At 41.6% G+C, this 10,627-nt stretch overlaps 1 long non-coding RNA gene across 2 annotated transcripts; it reads left to right on the top strand.

The window, feature by feature from the left end:
• The first annotated feature begins 2,090 nt into the window (after positions 1-2,090).
• Positions 2,091-10,365, top strand: LOC147120393 (uncharacterized). Of its 2 annotated transcripts, XR_015078185.1 has the most exons (3): positions 2,091-2,777; positions 2,980-3,074; positions 8,943-10,365. It is a non-coding gene; the product is annotated as an uncharacterized LOC147120393 (long non-coding RNA). The 2 variants fall into 2 exon arrangements; XR_015078184.1 differs by lacking the exon at positions 2,091-2,777 and having other exon boundaries at positions 2,784-3,074.
• The last annotated feature ends 262 nt before the right edge of the window (positions 10,366-10,627 follow it).

The following is a 10,627-nucleotide window of genomic DNA, read 5'->3' as shown; positions in this document are numbered from 1 at the left end:
GAATAGATGGTGATAAGACTAATGGAGACAAAAGACGGCTCTAGATTAGGTGTGAAATGCGCTGGCAGAATGGGAGACAGCTGCCATGTGGGAGAGAAAAAAAGGGGGGGGGGAAAGGGCCAAAACAAAGGTGTGGATAAAAAATAAGTAAAAATGTAATGGGCGCCAAGGTTATGACCTGAAATTGTTGAACTTGATATCGAGTCCGGAAGGCTGTAAAGTGCTTAATTGGAAGCTATGCTGTACCTGTCCAGTGTACTGGCGCAGTAGTGGAGGTGGGAAATGGGGAGATTTTGGCTCTACTGTGTCCAGTTTCGGGTGCCCCCAAAAGAATGTCAAAGTCAAGGAGAATGTACAGCAGAGACTCACTAAGATGATAACAGGGATGCGAGGCTTTAGTTATGAGGAGAAAGTAGGGAAACTGGGCTCTTTCGACTAGAACAGTGAAAGTTAAGTAGAGTTCTGACAGAGATGTTCAAAATTGAGGTTTGATTAGCTAAATATGTGAAAATTATATTCCACTGGTGGATGGATCAGTGACCAAATTTAAGGTACTTACCAGAATGAAAAGGGTGGGAGGTTTTTACACACACGGTAACCAGGACATTGAATGACCTACCAGAAACAGTGGTGAAAGTAGAACCCATAATAGATTTTAAAAGGGATTAAAGGATAAATATTTAAGAAATACATTTTTAAATGGACATGGGATGAAGTGTTTAGCTTTTCCAGAGAACCAACACAGACTGATAAGCCAAATACCTCCTGTGTTGTAAAATTTAGGATTCGATGATTCAATTTCGGATTAATTTAAAACTTTGTTTTAATTTATATTCATTGACTAATTTTACCAACATCTACAGAAATATGGACCACAAGACAAGTGATAAAAGAACTGAGAATAGCAGAGATATATTCTAGTCTTATTTATGCCATAGATATTACTGAGCTGTTATTTGAAACATTTCTAGAACAGAATGCTGAGCAATATTTTTGTATTATGAACTTTGGTATAATAAATTGGTATAATAAAGTATTCTAAAATCTGTATAAATCTAGCCTGTGAGTTATTTCCAGTGTAAGGATACATACTTGTTTTAGTAAGATTTTTAATTATACTTTCAGTTGCTGGTTCATGATATTTGATTTCATGGCAGCAGCTCTGAGGCAGACCAATGAAAAATATAACCTTGGAACCTAATTGTGGTTCTTAACCCTCTATCTTTACTTAAAATTTAATGTATTGTAGCAGAACTCATATGCTATGACATGCAATTTCTGTGCATATTTCTCGTGTATTTGCCCAATAAAAAAGGATTTTTATATCTTCTCTAACCTGATTATACTGGGTCATTAAAGGTGTTGGGATATGTGGAACATTCTTTGTTCCAGTCCTACTCGGGTCCCTTCCCTCACAAAAAAACAGAATATTTTTTGAATGGTGAGAGATTGGGAAATGTTTGCATTCAGAGGGACCTGGGTGTCCTTGTACGTGAATCACAACAAGTTAACATGCAGGTATAGCAAGCAATTAGGAAAGCCAATGGTATGTTAGCTTTTGTTACAAAGGGATTAGAGTATAAGAGTAAAGAAGTCTTACTACAATTATACAGGACATTGTTGAGGCTACTCCTGGAGTACTGTGTACAGTTTTGGTCTGCTTACCTAAGGAAAGACATACTTGCCTCGGAGGGAGTGCAGCGAAGGTTCACTAGACTGGTTCCTGGGATGGGGGATTGCCCTATGAGGAGAGAGTGAGTAAACTAGGCCTATATTCACTAGAGTTTAGAAGAACGAGAGGTAATCTAATTGAAACATATAAAATTCTTAAGGGGCTTAACAGGGTTAATGCTGAGAAAATGTTTCCCCTGGCTGGGGAACCTAGAACACGGGGTCACAGTCTCAGAATAAGGGGTCAGCCATTTAGGACTAAGATGAGGAGAAATTTCTTCATTCAAAGGGTTGTGAATCTTTGGAATCCTCTACCCCAGAGAGCTGTGGATGCTCAGTCGTTGAGTTTATTCAAGACAGAAGTCGATAAATGTTTGGGAATTAAGGGATATGTCGATAGTGCGGGAAGATAATGTGGAAATATGATTTTGCCCTTACTAGTGCATGATGGGATACTTGACATCTAATGTATTTTTGTACCATTGCCTGTGGACTAAAACCGAGTTAGCAGCAACTAACGTAATCTTCTGACCTATTGCAATTAAGTTAATCACAGCCTGCCAGAACAATACATTGCAGAACTATTGGGTAACCGCACTGCTAATGACATCTGGCCAAAGAATGAAAACAATTCTGTTAAAGGTCAATCTCGTTTCTCTTTATACATGATCATATTGAACTTGTGTTCTTCACTGTATAAATATGATAATCAGACATGAGTGAGCAAATCATTTTTTTGTAACAAGATTCAAACAAAACCTCCTGACAGAATATAATTAACTAACTTTGTCTGAAGACATTTCTGTCCTGCTGACCTTTTGATTGTCCTTGTTTAAACTCTTAATGTGTTTAAGATGATACAATACCATTACACGTGATCTATGGAACGCTTGCTTGTTTGAGTGTATAAATATGCTGCATTTGCTGATGTCCTTTAGAGATGTTGGCCTAGCCTTTGTCCAGGCAGCTCTCTCCTTGTATACACTTGTATGCAAGTAAAATAAAGCTTTGCTTATCTGACGGTACAGTTTGTTTCAGAGTCTTACTCGAAGTCGAGACTTCGACAGTATTTCTTGGAGGTCCCACCGAGATCGCTTGCTGTACTGGTGAGTAAACGGACGAAGACACGGTATCTTTCTGGGAACGAATTCTAACTGGCCAGTTATAAGTGGCATTAGCCACCAAAGGGATTCCCTCTCAGTCTGAAAACTAGTGTGTTCTGTTTGCTATTGGCTACAGTACTGCGATCAGTTGAGACTCATTTTTCCAGGGTTGAGTTGTCATTTTTGTAATTATTTCCTCTTTCAGTCTATCAGAAAAGGAGACGATTTCGGAAACCTGAGCCCTGAAATAGACCATCCAGATAAGACACAGTAAAGTCGGGTGATCCCGGACTAAGAAAGGTACCAAGGGTAAAAGGAAAAGCGCTAGAAGTTTGATACTGCAGTGGGGGTGGGTCCCCCGGAGATTAAGTTAAGACTATAGTAGGGGGTGGGTCCCCCGGAGATTAAGAAGCCAGAGAGAGAGTCTTGCGGCAGAAGGCAGGAGACCTTCAGAGATAGTAGGGGGTGGGTCCCCCGGAGATTAAGAAGCCGGAGAGAGAGTCTTGCGGCAGAAGGCAGGAGACCTTCAGAGATAGTAGGGGGTGGGTCCCCCGGAGATTAAGAAGCCGGAGAGAGAGTCTTGCGGCAGAAGGCAGGAGACCTTCAAAGATTTCATTAAAGTATAAGGACTCAGTTCTGCAGTGGCGAATAACACAGACTGAGAATTGTCTATTGTTCAGTATATAGTATAAGATTTTAATGAGTTACCTAATTTGTTTACCTGTGTGGTCTGTCGCGTTAGTTATTATTAGTCTTGTTATTGTTAGTATGTGTTTCTTTTCATCTCTTACAGCAACTTGGTTGCAAAATCGCAAAGGGGAAACGGGTTATTGCGATCCAGAGAAATTACGCCTAGTTGAGACTAACCAACAGGAAAGTCCCAATTAAGTAAAAAAAAAGGGTGCCAAATCTAGTAAAATCCCAGAGAAAGGCACCCCTGCTTGTTATATTTTTCAAAACTGCGGTCAAGTTTCAATCAATGACCTGCCAAGGTGGTCCAGATGGACCCGAAATGGGAAATACCCATTTCCACCAGATGGCACCTTTAACATAGACAGAATTACCTGTCTAGAGGAATGCCTCATAAAAACAAAGGGACCCAACTAGAAAAGGAAAAAAAGAAGTAAATTGGTCAGCCTTCTCAGATTGGAAAAAGGAAGCAGAGAGGCGACGCGAACGAAGTATAGAAGTTAGTAAACATAATAAAAAGAGGGATGAGATCAATCAGGAACAGAATAAACAACAAAAAGTTAAACAAATCAGGGTTGGCAGGGTCCACAAAATTTATCCGGAAACAGAAATACCCAAGCCCAGGTTCACACTTGTCCACAGACTAATTGGACAACTAGCAATCCCTGGGGAAATCAAAGTGGCCCAAACGAAGAGTTTGGACAAAATCCAAATTGTTCAGCATGACGTTACTTAGAGCCCACCCCAGACATTGCCCAGGAACAACAAGCTGTGGTACAATTGTCTGCAGTATCATTAAATTCTAAAGAAGAGCCATTTATAAATTTAAATATGAATGGAACACAAGTTCCATTTTTGGTAGACACTGGAGCAACTAATTCGGTCTTGACTAAACAATATGCAGTAGGAGCACCTTGTACCAATCAGAGTGTCAAGTGTGTAGGACTTTCAGGAACAACCCAGACTACGGTATGGCCCACTCCATTGGATGTACAGATGAAAGACTTTCATGAACAGCATGCATTCTTATTATCTGAAGACGTTCCCATCAACTTATTAGGAAGAGATTTGTTGTGTAAAATGAAAGCAGTGATATCATGTACGGAAAAAGGACTGAAGGTACATATTCCAACTGACAGATGTGGGATGTACCCATTGCAGGTCCACAATTCTCCTATTTTGTATTGTTGGACTAATCATGATGACAACCTCAGTAAACAATTACTGATGGCTGTGGGAGCATTGCAGTATGTCACAAGATCAGTATCAGAATACCAGAAGCAGTTTAATTTGGGACATTGGCATGATAAATTGCACTGTACAGCCTATTATGACAAAACGGGAGAAGATCTAGAAGTGGCAATTAATTACAAGTCCTTTCTGCATCAGAAATATTCATTTAAAATCCGAAGAATTTTAATTGGGCAAGAAGAAATAGCATCACCAATCTTGTTGACCCAAACAGCATGGGAATTATTCAGGGTAAAAGACTCTAAGCCACACTGTACACTAGCAGTGGCACATGAATTCAAATCTTCTGATCTAGGACAGATGGTCCTACGCCTATCAAAAGCTGCAGTTCAACAGGAGTGGAGAATAAGTCAGGGTTGGTTCAAGACCTAAGAGCAGTTAACGAGTCTGTTCTCCCTGCCTACCCGGTGGTCCCAAACCCAGCCACTATCCTGACCAGTATGCCTCCTAATTCAAGGTATTATACGGTCATAGATCTCTGCTCAGCCTTCTTCAGCATTCCTATTCACCAAGATTCCCAGTTCCTGTTTGCCTTCACATTCAAAGGAACCCAATACACATGGACCAGGCTGCCACAAGGCTATACAGAAAGCTCAACTATCTTTTCGCAGTGCCTCAAACATGATTTACAGGACATTGTCTTAACCGATGGGTCAACCCTCATACAGTACGTAGACGACCTGCTAATTGCATCACCTACCCAAGAGGCATTGTGAATCAATGACTCAGCTTATCACTAAGCCTCGTATAGACATTGTAGAAACTCCTCTGGACAATAGCGATTTTATATTTTATGTGGATGGATCAGCCCTCAGAGACGAAAAGGGCTTGCCAAAAAGTGCATATGCCATTTCCGATGATCATTCAATTATCGAAGTATGCTCACTACCATCTTTCTTTTCAGCACAACAAGCAGAACTGTTTGCCGTTACAAGAGCATGTATTTTAGCTGCAGGAAAATCAGTGAATATTTATATTGACTCTCGGTATGCATTTGGAGTCACTCATAATTATGGTCAAATTTGGAAACTTAGAGGATTCCTGACTTCATCAGGATCTACAGTTAAAAATGCTGAACAAATTGATAACCTTTTAAAGGCTCTCCAGTGTCCTACAAAAATTGCTGTTATTAAATGCAAAGCACATACAGGCAATCAAGACCAGGCTTCTTTGGGCAATGATAGGGCGGATCGAGCAGCTAAGGCTGCTGCTCTATCTGATACAGGGTCACAAGTATCTGCATATGTTCTTAGAAATCAAGATCCAGACAATCCCCCACCCACAATTGATGACGTTTTGGCCTATCAATTACAGGCCAGTCCGGACGAAGTGTTAGCTTGGGTGAATGATTCTTGTTTTAAAACACCTGAAGGAGTATGGGTCTACCATGATGGCTGCATGGTGGCTCCCAAGTCAATACTCCCATGGATTGCCCGATGTGTCCACATGTTCACATGCAGGCAAAGGGGGGATGGCAGACTATATCACACAAACTTGGTATTCACCAGGCATTGACAATTACAAAACAAATTAGTGAACAATGCATTACCTGCCAAACAATGAACCCAGGTAAAATGGAAAAGGTACAGGCTGCCTCCCACCCAAATCCAACAGGACCCTTTGTACATTTACAGATGGATTTTATTGAATTACCGGTATGTTTAGGATTTAAGTATGTATTAGTTATTGTAGATGTGTTTTCACGATGGATTGAAATGGAAATTAGAGACAGCATAAAATCCAAAGATAGGGCGTATAAAATAGCCAAAAAAAGCGCCAGAGCGGAAGATTGGGAACAGTTTAAGATAGAGCAAAGGAGGGCAAAGGGCATGATCAAGAGGGGCAAAATAGCTTACGAAAACAAGCTGGCGGAAAATATAAAAACTAACTCCAAAAGCTTTTATAAATATATCAAAAGGAAAAGACTGGTGAAAACCAAAGTTGGTCCATTGCAGTCAGATACGGGGGAATATATAATGGGAAATAAGGAAATGGCAGATCAACTAAATGCATACTTTGGGTCAGTCTTTACGAAGGAAGACACAAAAAACCTCCCTGGGATATCGGGAAAAATAGGGACATTGGCAAAGGAGGAACTGACGCAAATCAATATCTCTAAGGATATGGTGTTAAGGAAGCTAAAGGGATTGAAGGTGGACAAATCCCCAGGGCCTGATAACATGCATCCTAGGGTACTGAAGGAGGTGGCCCTAGAGATAGCGGATGCACTAAGGATGATTTTTCAGAATTCATTAGACTCGGGAACAGTGCCGATGGATTGGAGGGTAGCTAACGTTACCCCACTATTCAAAAAGGGGGGTAGGGAAAAAGCAGGTAATTACAGACCTGTAAGCCTTACATCAGTTGTGGGCAAAATGCTGGAGTCCATCATTAAGGATGAAATAGCGGAGCACTTAGCAAATGGGGACAGGATAGGACAGAGTCAACATGGATTTACAAAGGGTAAATCGTGCTTGACTAATCTATTGGAATTTTTTGAGGGAGTAACTGGTAGAATAGATGGGGGAGAGCCAGTAGATGTGGTGTACCTGGACTTCCAAAAGGCCTTCGATAAGGTCCCACATAAAAGATTAGCATGGAAAATTGAGGCTCATGGGATAAAGGGGAAAGTTTTGGCGTGGATAGGGAACTGGCTGTCAGATAGAAAACAGAGAGTTGGAATAAACGGCTCATTTTCTGAATGGCAGGCAGTAACAAGTGGGGTACCACAGGGATCTGTCCTGGGCCCCCAGCTGTTCACAATTTACATTAATGACCTGGATCAGGGAGTCGGATGCAGCATTTCCAAATTTGCAGACGACACTAAACTAGGAGGTGGGGTGGGCTCAGAGGAAGAGACCAGGAAGCTCCAGAGCGATTTGGACAGACTGGGCGATTGGGCGGATAAATGGCAGATGCACTATAATGTGGACAAGTGCGAAGTTATCCACCTTGGGTGCAGGAACGGGAGGGCAAATTATTATTTAAATGGCAATAGATTGGGAGAGGGGGAAGTACAGAGAGACCTGGGTGTTCTTGTACACCAGTCACTGAAGGCGAGCATGCAGGTGCAACAGGCGGTCAAGAAGGCAAACGGTATGCTGGCCTTCATAGCAAAAGGGTTAGAATACAGGAACAGGGATACCTTGCTGCAGCTGTACAGGGCACTGGTGAGACCACACCTCGAGTACTGTGTACAGTTTTGGTCGCCTCATCTGAGGAAGGATGTTCTTGCCATGGAGGGGGTGCAGCGGCGATTCACCAGGCTGATACCAGGAATGGCGGGAATGACCTATGAGGAGAGACTATGTAGTTTAGGGATGTACACACTGGAGTTTAGAAGATTGAGAGGGGACCTCATAGAAGTGTATAAAATTCTGACAGGTCTAGACAGACTGGATGCAGAAGGAATGTTTCCCTTGGCGGGTGAGAACAGAACTAGAGGACATAATTTAAGGATAAGGGCTAAACCATTTAGGACAGAGATGAGGGGGAATTTCTTCACTCAGAGAGTGGTGAACCTGTGGAACTCATTGCCACAGAGGGCAGTGTACGCCAGCTCATTAAATATATTTAAGAGGGAATTAGATATATTTCTACGGGCAAAAGGGGTTAAGGGTTACGGAGAGAAGGCGGGGACGGGATACTGAATTAAAGGATCAGCCATGATCTCATTAAATGGCGGAGCAGGCACGAAGGGCCGAATGGCCTACTCCTGCTCCTATCTTCTATGTATCTATGTATCTATGAAGCCTTTCCATGTAAAAAAAAAAAAAATGATGCAGTTACTGTTGCAAAATGTTTGTTAAAAGAAATTGTACCACGATTTGGTATACTTGCACAACTTTCAAGTGACAATGGATCACATTTTACTGGGACAGTTGCGCGAGAAATGTGTAAGGCTTTACAGATCAACCAACACTTCTACTGCAGCTATCATCCACAGTCAGCGGGACTGGTAGAAAAATATAATGGTATGCTGAAAAATAAACTTTCCAAACTCTGCAGCGAGACAGGACTTAAACGGGTCGAACTGTTACCCTTGGCATTGATGGTAAGGCGATCAGCAACAAACAGAACGACGGGACTGTCACCACGTGAAGTCGTCATGGGACGACCTCAGAGACTGCCATTTTCTGCACCCTTCACTGCCAAGCAGATGGACATTCACAAGATGGATGAACATATGTTGAATTATTGCATTGCCTTAACTAAGTGTATTTCCAGTTTCCACCAACAGGTCAAGGTGCCATAACCTAGAACCAGGAGACAACGTATACGTGAAAGTATTCAAGAGAAAAGTATTCAAGAGAAAGAACGGTCTCCAACCCAGATTCGAAGGTCCGTACCAAGTACTCCTAGCAACTAATACTGCTGTAAAGGTGCCCACTGCAAAAGAGCTCCAGAAAACAAGGAAAAGGAATCACCAACCCCATCAGTAAATGGAACTGGACATTAGGACTATGTTTCCTTGGGACACTTATAATACCTGCAATGCCCGAATTGTATATAAATACATTTTTGTATATGGCATACACGTACGCAACAACGGTAAGCGCTTCCAGCTGTTGGGTTTGTGCCCATGTTCCCATACATAGTAAAGGGGGAATTCCATTAAGACCTATCCCCTTCAATGAGTCAGAGACGATGGAATGGATTTTACGCCAAAATGGGAGTATTACCAAGTATGAGTTAAATGGTCCCAAAAAGATTATAGTAGATGAAGACTGGCAAAGGCATTGGACCTCGGCAGGGTACGATTTGGACACCCTCAAAGGATGGTATCAGCCTAAGTATGACCATGCTAGACAGCTCCCCTCCCTGGTCCTCACCAATACATCTGTGATAGGGAGACCAGTAAGCTCATTGTGCCTGGATAAGAGTAAGAGTAGAGGACCAAGCGTTGGCCACAGTTATTATGCAGAACCAGTTAAAGTAATGATGCAGGTACAAATCAAGGACCTATTTGATGGAGAAGGAAAGATTAAATGCAATCTTGCTAGACTAGGTTGTCCTTGATAAGGACAAAAGGAGGTAATGTGGAAATATGATTTTGCCCTTACTAGTGCATGATGGGATACTTGACATCTAATGTATTTTTGTACCATTGCCTGTGGACTAAAACCGAGTTAGCAGCAACTAACGTAATCTTCTGACCTATTGCAATTAAGTTAATCACAGCCTGCCAGAACAATACATTGCAGAACTATTGGGTAACCGCACTGCTAATGACATCTGGCCAAAGAATGAAAACAATTCTGTTAAAGGTCAATCTCGTTTCTCTTTATACATGATCATATTGAACTTGTGTTCTTCACTGTATAAATATGATAATCAGACATGAGTGAGCAAATCATTTTTTTGTAACAAGATTCAAACAAAACCTCCTGACAGAATATAATTAACTAACTTTGTCTGAAGACATTTCTGTCCTGCTGACCTTTTGATTGTCCTTGTTTAAACTCTTAATGTGTTTAAGATGATACAATACCATTACACGTGATCTATGGAACGCTTGCTTGTTTGAGTGTATAAATATGCTGCATTTGCTGATGTCCTTTAGAGATGTTGGCCTAGCCTTTGTCCAGGCAGCTCTCTCCTTGTATACACTTGTATGCAAGTAAAATAAAGCTTTGCTTATCTGACGGTACAGTTTGTTTCAGAGTCTTACTCGGAGTCGAGACTTCGACAGTAGAGTTGAGGTAGAAGATCAGCCATGATCTTGTTGAATGGCAGAGCAGGCTCAAAAGGCCAAATGGCCTACTCCTGCTCCTATTTCTTATGTTCTTATGTTCTTGCCTCTTTTTCCGGTACATTGATGACTGTATTGGTGCCGTTTCCTGCTCTTGCCCTGAACTAGAAAATTTCATTCACTTTGCTTCAAACTTCCACCCTCCCCTCACCTTCGCATG

This window comes from Somniosus microcephalus, chromosome 4, assembly GCF_052327205.1.
Source record: "Somniosus microcephalus isolate GS21.2 chromosome 4, FLI_Smic_1.0, whole genome shotgun sequence".
Classification (NCBI taxonomy): Eukaryota; Metazoa; Chordata; class Chondrichthyes; order Squaliformes; family Somniosidae; genus Somniosus; species Somniosus microcephalus.
This window is presented reverse-complemented; position numbering and strand designations above follow the sequence as displayed.